Source organism: Lissotriton helveticus, chromosome 7, assembly GCF_964261635.1.
Source record: "Lissotriton helveticus chromosome 7, aLisHel1.1, whole genome shotgun sequence".
Lineage (NCBI taxonomy): Eukaryota > Metazoa > Chordata > Amphibia > Caudata > Salamandridae > Lissotriton > Lissotriton helveticus.
Genome location: NC_136068.1, coordinates 814,045,219 through 814,064,803, shown reverse-complemented (window position 1 = coordinate 814,064,803; position 19,585 = coordinate 814,045,219). Strand labels below are relative to the sequence as shown.

Genomic DNA, 19,585 nt, shown 5'->3' with positions numbered 1-19,585 from the left:
GTACTTGGGACACCAGGTAGGAAGCGGCCAGGTGGCACCCCTACAGCCCAAGATTGACACCATTCTGGCTTGGGAGCCCCCCAAGACTCAGACAGAGGTGAGAACCTTTTAGGTCTCACCGGCTACTATAGGAGATTTGTTGAGGGCTACGGTACCATTGTTGCTCCCTTAACAGAGCTGTCATGATCGTGATGTCCGCGGCACGCTGTAGGCTCTTTACGCCCTGAGAACGGCAACAAAGACACCAAGACTACGTTTCCCGGCATGCCCGGGATCGCGTTGCGTGATTGACGTAAATCACGCAAAACGCGGAAGTAAAAGGGCATCCCAAAGACGCCGACTTCACCGATTATTCCTGCAACGTCAAGAAGACGGTTGGTATCGTGCCGGTCTGGTAAGATACCGCTTTCGTTATTGTTTAAGGAAACCTCGAGTGTCCTGTTCTGGGGTGGACACTTCCCGTATATTCTCGGAGCGGAGAGCTTCTCCATGACTGCTTGTGGGGGCATTTCGAACTACAGCCAGCAAACTCCCTGTTGGAAGAGATGCTTAGCATTCGTCTCATTGCAGGGAGATACTGGAAGCTAAAACTCCTTCGAGTATTGAACTACTTGCCCTAGGATATCAAGACTTGAACTATTTCATGTTTATGTTGAGCAATGTAAATAACTGGAACGTCTAAGAATCATTAGCCGTTCAAGAACCCTTGGATTTACCGGTTCCATTGAGTGGATATTCCTTGTGAATACTGAGACAGATGTGAAATCTGCCTATTTGTGTGCATATCTTATTTTCATCCCAAAACAGGAGAAGAGAGACAGGGGTTCAAGTCGACAGGGGTGTAGTGCCAACAAGACTGAGAACAAACACTGTTAGGTATGCATGGTTCTTGTGTGTATGATTCTTTCAGCCTTTTGGGAATGTGAATTATATATTTGATGTTGTGTAACCCTTAGACGTTGGTGTCATCCCTCTAGCAACGCCCCGACTCTCTTCCCCTAGGATTCAGGTCCAACGTATTTTCCTTTACAGGTAGGGGTAATTTCATACAACATACAGAAGGAAGATCAAGGTATCAGAAATGTGTCTAGGGGTGTGGGAGGGTACCTTCTAACTGTCTGTCGATCTCGTTTCAGATCTCCCTCCCCGCTGTCCCCTTCCTTTCCCTCCTCGGCGAGACTGTCCTAGTTGCCTGTGTGTGTACTTCAGGCTCTGGGGAAGTCGCGTAGGAGAGGTTATAGGTCATTCAGCACAGCCCCGAAGAAGTAGAAGAAGACGGAGCCTGACAAGAGCTGACTTCCAGGAAGCAGCCCAAGGAGGTGATCTGGACTGAGTCCTGCCAGAAAACATTTGATGCCCTGAAGGCAGCCATGTGCACGGCGCCCGTGCTCAAGGCACCTGACTTCCCCAAGGAATTTGTTGGGCAGACTGATGCTTCAGGGCATGGTGTGGGAGTGGTCTTCTCACAACTGAACGAAGAGGGCCTAGATCAGCCTGTAGTCTTCCTTAGCAGGAGACTACTCCCCAGGGAACAGAGGTGGAAAGCCATAGAAAGGGAGGCTTTTGCCTCGGTCAGGGCGCTAAAGAAACTGAGACCATACCTATTTGGGACTCACTTCCGGGTTCATACAGACCACAGGCCCCTCAGATGGTTGATGCAAATGAGGGGTGAGAATCCAAAACTGCTGAGGTGGTCCATTTCCCTACAGGGGATGGACTTTACGGTGGAACACCGCCCTCGCTTAGAACACGCCAAGGCTGATGGTCTGTCCAGGTTCTTCCGACTTAGTGAAGAGAACTCCCAGGAGGTTGGGTAGTTCTCCCTACTTTCAGCTGGAGGGGACATGTTAGACTTGGCATGTTTCCCCAGAGTTTTTTGCTGTCTGACCTCCCGGTTATGACTCTGTTTTTGCTGGTGTAATGATTCTGCACACTTTCCTCACTGCACTGGTAAAGTGCAAGTGCTCCTGTTGTAAAATGTGTTATGGATTGGTATTTCCATGATTGGCTTATTTGATTTATATGTCAGTCCCTAGTAAAGTGCACTGCGAGTGCCAGGGCCTATAAATCAAATGCTGTTGGTGGGCTGAAGCACTGGATTGTGCCACCCACGCAAACAGCCCATGAAGAGTAACTCTGGTCTGCCATTTTAGAGCCTGTGTGCAGTCTGGGGCTGCCATGTCTACTTGGCAAGTGCACACACTTGCAAGTACCTGCCCCTTCCCTTTTCTTCATGTGAGTCACCCCTAAGGTAGGCCCATGGCACCCCCATGGGCAGGGGAGCTTTGTATGTGAAAGGTAGGACATGCCCTGGTGTGTGTGGCATGTCCTGATAGTGAATTACAGCCTACTTCGCTTTTCACTATTGCAAGGCTATCAGTTCCCCATAGGCCAGAGTGGGCAGATTGATTATAACATCCTATAATCCTAACTGACTCAGGGAGCATGGTAGAAATTCGAGTTTAGTATGCCTGAAGTCAGAATGATAAAATACATATTTTAGTGAAGTTGGTTTTAACATTCTGTGTTTAAAAATACCACTTTTAGAAAGTAGATATTTTCTAACCTAACCATCCAGCCTGCCTCTGCTAGCTTGTGTATTGTCTGTCTGGTTTGTGAGTGACAGGGGCTGCGGGATACTCTAGGAGACAGGGTGAGTCAGCACAGGGCTGAATAGACACATCTACACATATGGGTGGGAGGAGTAGCACCTGGGTCTGAAACGGGCTGGGCTTCCCTTCCAAAATGCTGGCTCCACCTCCTGTGGTACGTCTGAGGACCCTGGCCCACACTGACAAAGGAAGAAGGCTCACACTGGCAGAATGCACCTCAAACTGGTTTGAACTAGGTCCAGGCCCCTCTGCCTTCGGAGGGCAAAGGAATTGCTTGTATAAATATTGGGGCCCAGACCCCAAGACTTTAGAACTCGCTGGAATCAAGGAACCTGCCAAGAAGAAGAGCTGGAAGAGCTGCCAGGAGTAGTACTGCCCCTTTACTGTGTTGTTGCTTTGTTGGGTTGGCCTGCAGCTGCTGCTTCTGCCTTGGGCAGTGAAAGGACTGAACTGAACTTTCTCTACGTGTGCTGAGTATCTCCAAGGGCCTGAAACTGAGCTGGCATCCTGTTAAGAAGTCTCAGGGACTGCAAATACTTGACCACCCGGGTCCAGCGGCGAGGGGTAGGTGTTCGAAGAGACGAAGCATGATTTACCAAATACTTGAAGGTTCTACATGCCATACAACCCGCCGGACACTGTTGGGGTCTGTATACTTAGCCTATTAGGTAGATGCAGTCCGACAGAGATAACACGTAGGAAACACAAATTTTTAGGTCTCATCCTATTCCATTCCGCAAGGAATGAATAGGACGAGACTATTGGGGCTAAGCTAAGAGCTAAACTAAGCTCTGAGAAATGCGGATTTCCAGAAGTGCATGTGGTCTCGTGAACGCGCTTCTATCCGCCTGCCTCGCATCACCACATGAAATCCATTTCCCCCACAGACTTTTTTTTTACCATTTGCTCCCGAGAGCTTCACTTGAAAGGGATCCACTCCCCCACCCACTGCTTTACACTTCACCAGGCCGTGTCTCGCATTTCTCCTCCCCCCCTCCCCACAGCAATGCCAATTTTTTTTTTGTTCCACCTAATTAGGCGATGGGGGAAGGCTCCAGTTTTCCTGCTTGGCTTTGGCCCACCTTGCTACGTCACAGCCTCCACTCACGACCCCTGGATAACATGTTATGTGAAAGCACACAACAGTAGCATCGTTAGTACTGCCAAAATACTGCATTACAGTTAACTAAATACAAAACAACCCCAATCTTTATTTAGCAGTAGGGGCAGCAGGTAATGTCTTCCAACCCCCCTCCTCTTCCTTTGGGCGTCCCTTGAATAGACCCTGTGCATGTGCAGATCGGCTCTTGTGAACACACAGCAGCCCGGGCCTCTCCTTGCTGGGTTTGAGGTAGAGGCACCAATCAAAGGGTCTCCGGGACTGAACCAGCTGTCTGAGGGCAATGCTCGCCCACCACCCCCCAAACAAAACGCCAGAAACTTATTATGCACCTATGTTTGGTTCATCTTCGCAGCGCTGTATATAAACACGGAGCGACACTCTCCAGACATGAACATATCAAACACATTGGCAGTAAACTCCGGATTGCCCATGCAGTTATTTCCCTCCTGGTACTCTCCCTACCCCCCTTCCTGTACCGCCAACCCCTCCATTCTGCAACCTCTTTATCTGGTCTCTCCCTACCACTCTCTCTAGCCTTGCTCACGCCCCTCACTTCGCCCCATTTCCTCTACCGATTTGTCCCAGACTTTCTCCCTCGCCACCATCCTCTCTTTTACATTCAGACCCTGTCTCTCCCACCTACTCCCTTTCTCTACTTTTAGTCAGGCTCTCGCTGTTGCGCGCTCTCTCCCCCCTCCCCTCTTTCCTACATATTGCCCCTTTGTTTCTCTCTTCTCTGCTTTATATCGACCGCCTCTCAATACCATTTCTTTTCCCCTCTGCCTTTCTCTTCAACTCTTCTCTCATCTCCCTGCTCTCGCTCTCCCTCCCTGCTTACACCCTCCCCTCTATCCACACCCTGTGATGTCAGCTTACAGGCCCTCTTGACGCACATGGAATCTAGCCGTCTCTCACTGAGAGTGACTATTTTAAGTGAAAGTCGATGACATTATGTAAGGCACTGGTTTTTAAATGCCGCAAACTTTTATCCCCCTCCTGTGATGTGAAACTAATTACGGGACGTGGTCGCCTATCGCCACCTGCAGGCCAAAACTGCAGGCCACACACCCTCTCACCCTCACTCACCCCCACACCCTCACCCACCCTCACTCACCCTCACCCCTCCTCACCATCACACACCCTCACATCCTCACACCCTCACTCACACCCTCACCCACCCTCACCCACCCTCACTCATCTTCACACCCTCACTCATCTTCACACCCTCACACCCCCTCACCCTCACATCCTCACCCCCTCATCCTCACTCACCCTCACTCACCCTCACCCCCCCCCTCACCCCCCTCACCCTCACAACCATCACACCCTAACCCTCACACCCTCACTCACCTTCACCCCTCACACACCCTCACCCTCACACCCCCTCACCCTCACACTCTCCCTCCCTTACACCCCCTCCTTCACACCCTCTCACACTCACTCACCCTCACACCCTCAACCACCCTCACTCACCCTCATACCTCACCATCTCACATCCTCACACCCTCACTGACACCCTCACCCACCCTCACACCCTCACCCACCTTCACACCCTCACACACCTTCACACCCTCACACCCTCATCCTCACTCACCCTCACACCTCCTCACCATCACACACCCTCACATCCTCACACCCTCACCCACCCTCACACCCTCACCCACCCTCACACACCCTCACTCACCTTCACACCCTCACACCCTCACCCTCACACACATCACTCACCCTCACACCCTCACCAACCCTCACTCACCCTCACCCTCCTCACACACCCTCTCACCCTCACTCACCTTCACACCCTCACACCCCCTCACCCTCACACCCTCACCCCCTCATCCTCACACACCCTCAATCACCCTCACACCCTCACCCCCTCGCCCTCACAACCCTCACACCCTCACTCACCCTCACACCTCACTCACCTTCACCCCTCACACACCCTCACCCTCACACACCATCACTCACCCTCACACCCTCACAACCCTCACACCATCACTCACCCTCACACCCTCACTCACCTTCACCCCTCACACACCCTCACCCTCACACATCCTCACTCACCCTCACCCCCTCACCCCCTCACCCTCACTCACCCTCACACCCTCACCCCTCACCCTCACACACCATCATTCATCCTCACACCCCCTCACCCTCACACCCTCACCCTCACTCACCCTCACACACCCTCACAGCCTCTCACCATCACCCACCCTCACTCACCCTCACACCTCCTCACCATCACACACCCTCACATCCTCACACCCTCACCCACCCTCACACCCTCACACACCCTCACTCACCGTCACCCCCTCACACCCCCTCACCCCCTCACCCCCTCATCCTCACACACCCTCATCCACCCTCACACCCTCACCCACCTTCACACCCTCATACCCTCCCCCCTCATCCTCACTCACCCTCACACCTCCTCACCATCACACACCCTCACATCCTCATACCCTCACTCACCCTCAAACCCTCACCCTCCCTCACACCCTCACACACCCTCACACCCACACACCCTCACTCACCCTGACACCCTCATCCTCACACACCCTCACCCCCCTCACCACCCTCACAACCCTCACACCCTCACACCCTCCAACTCCACCCTCCAACTCCACCCTCCAACTCCACCCTCCAAGTCCACCCTCCAATTCCTCCACCCTCCAACTCCTCCACCCTCCAACTCCTCCACCCTCCAACTCCACCCTCCAACTCCACCCTCCAACTCCACCCTCCAACTCTACCCTCCAACTCCACCCTCCAACTCCAACTCCACCCTCCAACTCCAACTCCACCCTCCAACTCCTGTGCTAATCTGCTGTTCTTTTCCACCCGCCTCTTTCTCTAACTCCCTGTTCTCTTCTCCTGCGCCGATCTGCTGTTCTCTTCCAGCCCACCTCCTTCTTTAACTCCCTGTTCTCTTCTCCTGTGCTGATCTGCTGCTCTCTTCCACCTGCCTCCTTCTTTAACTCCATGTTCTCTTCTCCTGTGATGATCTGCTGCTCTCTTCCACCCGCCTCCTTCTTTAACTCCATGTTCTCTTCTGCTGTGCTATTATGCTGCTCTCTTCCACCCACCTCCTTCTCCAACTCCCTGTTCTCTTCTCTTCTCTTCTCCCGAGCTGATCTGCCACTCTCTTCTACCCGCCTCCTTCTTTAACTCCCTGTTCTCTTTTGCTGTGCTAATCTGCTGCTCTCTTCCACCTGCCTCCTCCTTTACCTCCCTGTTAGCTTCTCCTGTGCTGATCTGCTGTTCTCTTCCACCCGCCTCCTTCTCTAACTCCCTGTTCTCTTCTCCTGTGCTGATCTGCTGCTCTCTTCCACATACATCCTTCTGTAACCGCACACACACATACATACAACCACACACACACATACATACAACCACACACATACTACCACACACATACAACCACGCACACACAACCACACACACACACACACACACACACACATACAACCACACATACAACCACACACTTAACCACACACACAACCACGCACTCAACCACACACACAACCACGCACCCAACCACACACACAACCACACACTCAACCACACACACAACCACGCACTCAACAGACCCTCCAGGATTTCGCGATTTCACGATTTGCCGCGAAATCGGCACTTTTGTAAAAATGCCGCAATTTTTACAAAAGTGCCAGCGAAATTGGCACTTTTGTAGAAATCGCGGCATTTTTACAAAAGCCGCTATATCCTGGGGGGTCTCCCTAATGAAAAAATGACTTTTGTTAGAGCCACAGTGCTGTCAGGTTTCAGAGGAACAATAAATACAAAGCATTCTTTTAAGTATTTAACAGCCTCCTCAGTAATGCATAGCACGGTATACTCAAACCGCGTTGGGGAGAAGAAATCCGACTTCACACAGCCCCGGGCAGAAAGCATGAGGGAGCATTTCAAAGTAAGCCCCGTTGAGGGAAAATCGCTTGCCTGATATCTTCTTTTGTGAACCAGCTCGGTGTAGCGTTATAATACTGCGCCTGATTATGTCGACGGCCAGTCTGCAGAAAGACGACGGAAGGGAGAACTGCTGGGTCACCTCATCTGCTCGCAGCCCCTCTGGATTTGTCGGGACAGCCACGACTAGCTTTAAAATAAAAAAACACAGTATCTGAGTGTACCGCTAATAGCTATCATTCATGAAACACAGCAGGTGGGCAGCAGACCCCTCAGTCCGGAATCAACTTTCTTGTGCTGGGCCTCACCTCCCGCTGTTCTGCACTAAACACAAGTCAAGGCGACAGGATTCTTTTAGTCCAAACTGCGATGTTTTACACAGCGAGATAAAGTACTCAGCGAATGGGCGATTTCCCGGGCGTCATTGTGCTGGGTAAATCGGCTCCACTGCTATCTTTCACCTTTTTATGCCGCAGGTGGGTGGGACCTCTAGGTAAAATGTCTTTCAATCTGCTGTGTTGCCAATTTTAAAAGCGGCTCAGTTTTAGTTTATAAAAATGGTCTCGAACTCAGAAAATGTATAACAGCTTCCAAACGTTTCTAAATACCTGTCATATTATTTGTGCATGGTTGTGCGCATATAGTCTTTGGTTGTGTAAAGAAACTTGATGTTTTTAAATTAATAGCTTTTGCATCTATTGATCTAAACATTTTAGAAATGGTTAACACAATCTGCATCAGTGGCGTGCACCCTTGTACTCCTCCTTAGGTGCTCAAGGTCTCTTCTTAACAGCTCTAAAGTAAAAATGTTTTCAAAAAAGCAAAAACTACAACCCCAGCATGCTGTTGCTAGCAAAACGCCTAGACCGTTCTTTAAGGTGTCATATGTGGCATTGGCCTTTCTGGCAAGGTCTGTTAATTTGCATGTGCAGCAAGTAATCACAGTTTTTCAATCTGAGAGACCGTATTCTTGAGGAAACAAAGTGTCTACATTGTAAAGAAACCAAATATACATAGCTTCATGTTGTTAAATAACTAAAAAAACGAAGATATCTGTGTTTGTTGTAGGAAAAATGGCCACATAAAATGCCACAAAATTGCCGCTAAATTTCCATATTTGTGCCGCTAAATTTCCATTTTGTGCCGCTAAATTTGCTAATCCATGCCGCTATATCCTGGGGGGGTCTGACTCAACCACGCACTCAACCATGCACTCAACCACACACTCAACCACACACTCAACCACACACTCAACCACACACTCAACCACACACTCAACCACACACTCAACCACACACTCAACCACACACTCAACCACACACTCAACCACACACTCAACCACAACCACACACACAACCACACACACAGCCACACACAGACATCCACACATACAACCTCACACACACAACCATACACATACACAACCACACACAACCACACACACAACCACAAACAACCACACCCAACCACACACACAACCACACACAACCACACACACCACACACACAACCACACCACACACACAACCACACACACAACCACACACAACCATACACACATACAACCACACACACAACCACACACACACAACCACACACATCTATCTATCACCCTCACTCTATCTATCTATCACCCTCACTCTATCTATCGCCCTCACTCTATCTATCGCCCTCACTCTATCTATCACCCTCACTCTATCTATCTATCGCCCTCACTCTATCTATCTATCGCCCTCACTCTATCTATCTATTGCCCTCACTCTATCGCCCTCACTCTATCTATCTATCGCCCTCACTCTATCTATCTATCGCCCTCACTCTATCTATCTATCGCCCGCACTCTATCTATCTATCGCCCGCACTCTATCTATCTATCGCCCTCACTCTATCTATCTATCGCCCTCACTCTATCTATCGCCCTCACTCTATCTATCGCCCCCACTCTATCTATCGCCCTCACTCTGTCTATCGCCCTCACTCTGTCTATCGCCATCACTCTATCTCTCGCCCTCACTCTATCTATCGCCCTCACTCTATCTATCGCCCTCCCTCACTCTATCTATCGCCCTCCCTGTATCTATCTATCGCCCTCCCTCTATCTATATATTGCCCTCCCTCTATCTATCGCCCTCCCTCTATCTATCTATTGCCCTCCCTCTATCTATCTATCTCCCTCCCTCTATTTATCTATCGCCCTCCCTCTATCTATCACCCTCACTCTATCTATCTATCGCCCTCACTCTATCTATCTATCACCCTCACTCTATCTATCTATCACCCTCACTCTATCTATCTATCGCCCTCACTCTAGCTATCTTTCGCCCTCCCTCTATCTATCTTTCGCCCTCCGTCTAGCTATCTATCGCGGTCACTCAATCTATGGCACCACCACAGCATCACTCAGGGGCACCACACCATCACTCAGGGGCACCACAACATCACTATGCGCTACCACAGCATCACTGAACGCCACAGCATCACTCGGCGCCCCCACGACATCACTCAGCGCCACCACAGTATCAATCTGTGCAACCATTCAACAACAACTGGTACATATATGTTCTCTCAATGTTTCAATCTTTATTACAAATGTCACAAAAAGATGGTAATATTTCACTTCTGTTCTTGGATTTTCGTCACAATAAAATACACTGAACATAATCTTCACAAAAGTTATTTACAAAAGTTTAAGCTATTGCCATTATAAATTATAATAACTTTTATTTAAGTATTAATTATTTAAAAGCCATTGTTATTTGTAATATCAATACATCTAAGTCACGTAAATACAAAACATGTTGCATTACAAATGCTATAGGTGTCACATTTGCAAAAGATAAAAGTATTGGCATTGTAAATGACAAAGCTATTAATTTCGCTATTTTCAAAACCAACACATAAATAAAAAATGTGTCATTTACAAGACCAATAGCTCAAACTTTCCTAATGCGAGACCTATTGCATTGCAAATGCTTGTTTTTTTAGGGCTCGCCTGCTGTGCACATGTGCACAGCTGGAAGCTCTATAGGGGCTTATCCAGTCTTTAACCACCACTGGCGATTCCACTGGCGATTTCTTTGAGTGCATGTGCTTTTTAGGTCATTGCGCAAGCGCAAGCCCTAAAAAGCGCGTGCACAATGCCACCAGCCGCCTGCCTGCCTGCCTCGCATTACCACATCAAAGGCAGCTTCTCAGCCCCTAATTATTCACGGCCGGCCGGCCGTACTTTCAGTTTCACGGCCGCCGGTGCACACTCAGCTCAGGCGCCTGGATTCCTTGCTGCTTGTGGCCTGGACGAATATATTAATCTAACTCTCTCTCTCTTTCCATTTCTCTCCTCTCTCTCTGCTCTGTCTCTGATCTTTCTCTCCAACTCCATACATCTCCCTCTTTCTTTCTCTCTTGTTAAGCTGCCGGCTCTTAACGCTCTGTCTGCAGCAAGGCTGTCAACGATATGCTTCGCTCATTACATTTGCGGTGTAGGAGTGTGCTTGTTTCCGCCCCCTGCCAGCACGAAAAGAGAATCATGACCACAATGGTTTACATAAATATCAACGCGCCAGGTCAATCTTTTGAGAAAATCGCTACCATTATGATTTGTAATGGTGGCTGCAGGGCATTCGCAAAAATGTAATTAAAGTCGCAAGACCGTCATGATACTGGCCAATCCTATTCCTGTATAATTACATTCCTACATTCAAGCACATTGGGCTTTACTGAGTGACGCACTAAGGGCCGGTCTCACCAGCCACTTTTCCTCCTGCCCCCCTCTCATTCCTCCTGCAGTGCCCACGCCGCTCTCTCTGCTGTCGCCATGTTGGAGTTCATAGGTCGGTGTTGGCCGTCCTAAATGCCCCAGTCACTTTTTGAATTATATTATTGTAGTTTTCATTGTGTTTTTCTTCTAGCCACTACAGTTAGTCTAGCGCCGCACCATCACCCACCTCTGCAACTCCTCCCACAACACTGCCTGCTAAGTACACTGTTCGCCGGTATGTGATGCGACTGCATTTCCTCTGACAGCGCCGCAGGGAGTTGTCAGCTGCTTCAGGTTACTTTTGACAAATCAGGAGAGGATAAAAGAAACCACCAGTTTAAGCACATGCACAAGTAACTCTACGTTACGTCTGCCCCACCATCCGTTCTTGATGCAGACAGAATAGTTGCTAAACATTATGTATGTGCTACGTACATAACTCTGCCTTATTAAAAAGAATTCCATTTTAAATAGCGCTTGTTACAGTTGTACTAATGTACCATTAGTCTAGACGTTAATTCCATTGGCACAGCTTCTGGGAGCTCGCATTCCATCATCAAAGGCATCAGCCTCGCTCTGGCCTCACTTCTCCTCCCCCCTAATTGCTCTCACTCTCCATCTCTTGCCACACGCATCAGTAGGCAGCCCACCCCCTCCCTCTCCATTTGTTTCTATGCCTACTGGTTTTGCAGCACTTGTGAAATCCTTCTGGTGGGTGATGCAAGCGAGGAACATACGTGGTGCACACTCAGCTCAGGCGCCTGGATTCCTTGCTGCTTGTGGCCTGGACGAATATATTAATTCTCCCATCTGGTAGTTATTGTTTGCTGTTCATTTTTTGGGGGGTGATGGGCTACGACACAGTGGACTTCTCTCTCTTTTTTTTTTAAGGTATTAAATGAGAAGAAAATGTGTAGAGCAAGAATCGATCATCTAAAGGAATTTTTGCCCCAGCCGTGAACAGGAAATGCTAATTACCATACATCCCTCCAGAATCATTTGCGCACAAAACATCGTGTTTAGGAGGCTGACAGGTAATAGAGTACAGTTCGGAGTTTTGCTCCTGCTTTCTTATTGCCCATTGACACTGTGGTTTGCACACTCTGTCAATTTGTTTTTTATTCTACCACTGGGCAAAGTACCATTAGATGTGTGCTTAAAAATATCAGCAGTACTTATTCACTCGTGCACGGCTCGCTCTTGGATTTATTTTTATTGGCCATTAACTCTGTGGTTTGCGCACTCTGTCAATTTTTTATATTCTCCCATTAGGCAAAGTAACATGTGCTGTGGGCTTAAAAATATCAGCATTCGTTAATCACTCGTGCATGGCTTACTTTTTTATCACTTGTGTTTTTTGTTTCTCTCTCTCTCTCTCTCTCTCTCTCTCTCTCTCTCTCGCTCTCTCTCTCTCTCTCGCTCTCTCGCTCTCTCTCGCTCTCTCTCGCTCTCTCTCGCTCTCTCTCTCTCTCGCTCTCTCTCTCTCTCTCTCTCTCTCTCTCGCTCTCTCTCGCTCTCTCGCTCTCTCTCCCCTTCCCTTCCCTTCCCTTCCCTTCATTTACTCTATCTCCCCTTATTCCCTCTCTCTCTTTGACTCCCCTTCATTCACTCTCTATCACCTTTATTCTTTTTCCTCTTGCTCTCTTTTCTCTCACTCATTCCCACACTTGACAGGACCAACAGTGGGCGCTTCTTACATACAGGTACAACAGAGCGCGCATCTCACACAGACAGGAACAGGGGCCACATCTCACACAGACAGGAACAGAGGATGCTTCTCACACAGACAGGAGCAACAGAGGGAGCATCTCACAGACAGGAACAACAGGGGGCGCATCTCACATAGACAGGTACAGGGGGCGCATCTCACACAGGCAGGAACAGGGGGCACAACTCACACACACAGGACCAACAGACATCTATCTATCGCCCTCCCTCTATCGCCCTCACTCTATCTATTTATCTATCGCCCTCACTCTATCTATCTATCGCCCTCACTCTATCTGTCTATCTATCTATCTATCGCCCTCACTCTATCTATCTATCTATCGCCCTCACTCTATCTATCTATCGCCCTCACTCTATCTATCTATCTGTCTATCTATCTATCTATCTATCTATCTATCTATCTATCTATCTATCTATCTATCTATCTATCTATCTATCTATCTATCTCCCTCACTCTATCTATCTATCGCCCTCACTCTATCTATCTATCGCCCTCACTCTATCTATCTATCTATCTATCTAGCTATCTATCTATCTAGCTATCTAGCTATCTATCTATCTATCTATCTATCTATCAGACTCTATCTATCAGACTCTATCTATCAGACTCTATCTATCGACCTCACTCTATCTATCTATCTATCTATCTATCTATCTATCAGACTCTATCTATCAGACTCTATCTATCGGACTCTATCTATCGGACTCTATCTATCGGACTCTATCTATCGGACTCTATCTATCGGACTCTATCTATCGGACTCTATCTATCAGACTCTATCTATCGGACTCTATCTATCTATCTATCTATCTATCGCCACTCACTCTATCTATCTATCGCCACTCACTCTATCTATCTATCGCCACTCTCTCTATCTATGTATCTATCTATCTATCGCCACTCACTCTATCTATCACCCTCACAGCATCACTCTGTGCAACTATTCAACAACAACTGGTTCAAATATGTTCTCTCAATGTTTCAAGCTTTATTACAATTGTCACAAAAATGTTAATATTTCACCTCTGTTCTTGGATTTTCGACACAATAAAATACACTGAACATAAGTCTAAGTCACGTACATACAAAACATGTTGCATTACAAATGCTATAGGTGTCACATTTGCAAAAGTTAAAAGTATTGGCATTGTTAATGACAAAGCTATTCATTTTGCTATTTTCAAGACCAACACATAAAAATAAAATTGTCATTTACAAAACCAATAGATCCAACTTTTCTAATGCGAGACCTATTGCATTTCCAATGCTTGTCTTGATAGATTCTGTTGTGCAATTAATACTGGAGACGGGGTTTTATGACTCTAATAAGCACAGCTGCAGATATGGAGGGATAGTAGATCTTCCATTGGACATTATGAATTATCGCTTTTTGGAAATCAAGAAAGCCTTTATCACAGCCCCTCATTTTTTCTAAAAACTGGTAGGTTGGTTTGTACAGAAGTATATAGGTACAAGTATAGACATTCAAAGTTTAAATAGTGTAACTCAAAAAGAGAAGATACTTCAACTTTGTAAATAAAACTTTGTTTTCTTTGCATCTTATGTAGACAAACGACGAAGCCCTGATGGAGATTCCAGGAACTGGTTTCCTGGTTTCGAAACGAGTCGGCTAATCTGAAGGAGCAAATTTGATCATCTACAGTGTAAACTAGCAATCGCTAGTTGAAAGATTGCTATCATTCATTGATTGTACTCCTTGGTTTTCGACTTTGTCTTTCATTCATTTTTTGGATTAAGAAAAAATATATATGAATGTTTCGTCTTGTTTAAAAGTTTTCTGTGGGATGTATGATGTATAGTTTTGAGTTAGTGTACATATGAAATGTCATTTTGTTTGTAAATTGTATTGTATATTAGTGTAAATATATGAATGTACAGTTGTTTCACTTTTCTGCATAAATTTACCCCCAAAAGTTTTTTCAAAAGAAAGTATAAAATGAAATGGTATAAATAAAAAATACCAGGTCAAACCAAATTACTTTTTGTTCGGCCTTTTACAATTAATATTAGATTCAAGTAAGGGTGGTGTAGGCACACTTTTGTGTTTCTTGGTTTAAAAAATGTATCGTGAAAGATAGACTGAATTAATTTTGTCATGGCCCCTCTCTTTGACGTAGGTCGCAGCGTTTGTGTAGTGTTTAGTACAGTCCCGTAGGTGGGAGTCCAGCGATATCTCACTCGGCCCAAGGTCTGGATGGCTCTGTTCAGGGGCTCGATGTCTTGGCAGCTACGCGAGACCTGTCCCACTGCGGTAATGATAGGCAATATGTGCATGATAGCGGGGGCCCACCATAGGCTGTGAGATAGTCACCTCCAGCCCCAGACGCTTCAATTTCCCTTAAGGCCGGGCAGTCAAAGAGACCCGGGCCGCATAGATCCGCGCCGCTATCCCACGCCACCGGCGCAGGTTAAGGCGGGCTGCGGCTGGTTGTTAAAGCGCGAGCCTTCCGCTCTCACCGCCTCTCTTCTGCCGCAGTGCAGTGGGATTCCAGCGGTGTTGGGCGCGAGGTCTGTCACGTCTCCTCTCAGCTCGCGGTTGTCTGGATGAGTCCCACCAACCACGTGGGTGCTGCGACACTCTGGTGACAAGTGCAGCTGGGCAGAGCTCCAGGCAGATTTTCAGCGCTCCTCCGCCGCACACTTCCAGTGGCTCTGACTGCCCCTCAGAGCACTGCATGCAGCTGAAAATAGCACCAGAGACAGCTGGTGTGCTGGGCTATACGATCTTGTGCACTCTTACAAATGGTGTAGCAGTGGCAAAGGATAATTGAAAGGATTAAAGGCCAAGCAGCCAGAGCCTCACAGGCGTGTGGCCATCTTGGTCATGCGCCACCTAGCGCCCCCTTCACGTCCCCTTCTTATGTTTGTCCATCCTATGGAGTATTGCCCAAGTACTTGTGCCCTTTAACTGCTTGCACATTTCATGTGTTTGCAGGCTGTCTCCTTAATGTGCTCTCACTGCCACACCAACTGCTCCACGTCGCTCTTTCTTACCCATGGGCTTTTGCCCCCTTTGGTGTTGCTTGCCCCCACCCGCCGTTCATGTTGTTGCTTGCCCCCACTTGCTGTCTGTTGATGTAGCTTGGACACTGCTGGCCATGCCATAGCACTTTTCCCCCCTCCTTGCTTGGTGAATGTCTGGATTGTGGGACTGGTGAGTTTTTAGGCCCCTTCTTTCTTCGGAATTGCTGTGTAATACAAATGCTACATAGCAAACTATTTATCCAGTCAATTATTTATGTTTTGCTGTGGATATTTTGAAAGTGTGTAGTTAAAGGGGGCATTAATGACTTTACACTGGATCAAATCACAAAATCTCTCGATCCCTTTTACAAATTCTACTTAAAAGCACTTCAGGTAGCCGAAGTAAAAAAGCCTCCTGAAGAAGCTCAGTGGGACTCCTAGTGTGTGGGGCTCTGTGCACAGAGAGATGGACTTTTTTGAATGGAGCACCTTTGGTCAGCCACAAAAAGAATAGCATATTTTCATTATTTAGGACTTTCAGTCATGTGTATAACATGACTAAAAACATTGACAAAGCCAATAGCTCTTGCACGCTAGACTTCTTGACTTTATAAATGCTTGTTTCTAATTGTTATATGCTAGAAAGATGTGGGCTAGTTAATCCCACAAATTTCACAGAATAAGAAATATTTCCATTTCTTTTTAGGTCTCGCGCCTAGCGTTGCAGTGCACAGCATTGCTCGTGCAGCACGAGACATTTAGTAGGTAAAAATGGGGTTTCAGAAGCTGACCTAGGAATGGCACACGCACAAGCGTGTGCTTTTCCTTTCGGGGCACACTATTGGGCTTTAGGTGCGTGTTTTTTACCAAGAGAGCACACAATATGCGAAAGGTGGGCGCATTGCTCCGCCCATAGCCTATTGGTGTCTAGTACGCGCACCGGCCGCCATGTGGTTTCAATTATCGTGCCCAGACACGGCGCGATAATTGAAACCACATGGCTTGCTGTGGAGCGTGAGCGCACCACTCGCAGGCTTCTTCTTTTTTGGATCCATTTCACAGGGAAGCAACTAAATGAAAGAAGGAAAGAATGGTTGTGAACAGTTTCTTCAATTCCTGGTTTTCAGTGATGTCTGAAGTGGAAATTCCAAAGTACTGCTTTTCCCCAGCTGACATCCCAAGTGTGTCTTCCTTTACCAATTATGTTTTAATTATGTTGCCCCGCGAGTTTCACTTTTGCGTGCACTTCTTATTTTCTTTGCAGTGCTTGCCCGAAGGCCAATTACAAAACGTTGTGTTTTTGAAATAGTCCTGCTTTAGACATTTTGGGCTCACGCCCTTCGAAGTCAGTCTGATATGAGGCTTTCTAACTGCAAAAACACAAGTCTCATGGTATTTTAAAAGCTTCGTAAACATCTGTTCTTGCTCCCAGAGCAGTCTTTGGGACTTATCAAATTAAATGGTATGGAGTTCTTTCTGACCTCTAGCAGAGCCCCTCTCACCCTTAGTAGCGCCACTCTCATCCCCAGCAGCACCCCACACAGCGTCCTCTCACCCCCTTGCCGCCCCCTCACCCCTTTGCCGCGCCCCTCACCCCCTTGCCGCGCCCCTCGCCCCCTTGCCGCGCCCCTCGCCCCCTTGCCGCGCCCCTCGCCCCCTTGCCGCGCCCCTCGCCCCCTTGCCGCGCCCCTCGCCCCCTTGCCGCGCCCCTCGCCCCCTTGCCGCGCCCCTCGCCCCCTTGCCGCGCCCCTCGCCCCCTTGCCGCGCCCCTCGCCCCCTTGCCGCGCCCCTCGCCCCCTTGCCGCGCCCCTCGCCCCCTTGCCGCGCCCCTCGCCCCCTTGCCGCGCCCCTCGCCCCCTTGCCGCGCCCCTCGCCCCCTTGCCGCGCCCCTCGCCCCCTTGCCGCGCCCCTCGCCCCCTTGCCGCGCCCCTCGCCCCCTTGCCGCGCCCCTCGCCCCCTTGCCGCGCCCCTCGCCCCCTTGCCGCGCCCCTCGCCCCCTTGCCGCGCCCCTCGCCCCCTTGCCGCGCCCCTCGCCCCCTTGCCGCGCCCCTCGCCCCCTTGCCGCGCCCCTCGCCCCCTTGCCGCGCCCCTCGCCCCCTTGCCGCGCCCCTCACGCCACTCTCAAGCTTCGAAGCCATCGCTGATGCATATTTATCTTATGCAACTAACAACCATTGACGAAGACAATAGTCCTGGCTTGTAGTAGATGTAATGTTACTTTTTGTATATGGATGGAATGACGAAGCAGCAAAATACCAGTGGGGAGACACACTATGCCGGGCATGGATTTTCAGTTTGGGTTTTTAAGCCACGCCCTTCATTACATCGACCATGCCCCTCTGGGAGCCTCCACAAGTTTTTTTCATTCCACTTAAAACCCTTCCTCCGGTATAGTGACTTCCTGCTGAACGGGGAGAACAAGTTCACTCAGGCCATCATACCTGCCAACTTGAACAACCTGCATCAGCAAAAGGCAATAGGTTTCGCATGTATGAAATCTATTGGGTTTGGCAATTTTTTTTTTATATATTGCATAGCAGTTGAGCTTCTGTGAAACATGGCTTAATATGAAAAAGGTGCTATGATGCGCGCACCATTTACTGCGTTATAGTGCTTTTCTTTACCATAAGCTATGTTGCGCAGCAGCTCTAGTGCTGTGTAATATGTAAAACAATTGACAGAGCCAATAGATTTTGTAAAGGCGTAACCTGCTGGCTTTGCCAGTACTTGTTGTCGGTGGTTGGAAGGGGGCAAGAATGTCTTGAGCAGCCTGGTCAGGACGCTGCAGCAGCTCATTTAAAATAAGCATTTGCTTTGCAACAGGTCTCCGATTACTGAAAGTTCGAGTTGTTGGTGTTGCATTATTATTTGCAACGCCTATAGCTCAAAGCTTCATTAATGCGAGACCTATTGCATTGCAAATGCTTGTTTAAATCTGCCAATTGTTGCATTTTCTTGAGTGGATGTTAAACGAATTTTATTGGTTTTGAAATGTTTCTGTACAGTACAATGTTTATAATTGTATATTAGCAGTGCTTATTTCTGCAACAGTATTACTCATTCTATCATAATGGATTCAGTTAAAACAATGCAGCTACATAAAACTAACCTCTAATGCCCAGCACCACACCTAATTTTTCTAAGGGGTTATACATGAACGTCCCTCTTTACTAGCTGTCATTGTTGGGCTTAATAATGAGTTATATCGCTACACCTCCTATTCTTGACTGGATGACTAACAATTCACCACTTCTACAAGGTACGATTAAAATTTAAATGTCAAACAATTTCCTGGAATTATTTATCATTTAAAGCCCCCTTCTAGAAGCATAACTGCAAGTAAGCTGTTAACAGTCCTTAATATTGCGAGATGTGGCTTAGTTTCCAAAGTTGTGTTAGGGTCTTGACTTATTTACAACTGTGTTGGTGCACCTTCTTTGTAGTTTGGTTTTGGGA

The 19,585-nt window shown here is 48.1% G+C and overlaps 1 protein-coding gene across 2 annotated transcripts in view; it reads left to right on the top strand.

The window, feature by feature from the left end:
• The window catches only part of DDX46 (DEAD-box helicase 46), a 1,223,843-nt gene that overhangs the window by 172,155 nt on the left and 1,032,103 nt on the right, over nucleotides 1-19,585 (top strand). The gene's annotated exons all lie outside the window — the stretch shown is intronic.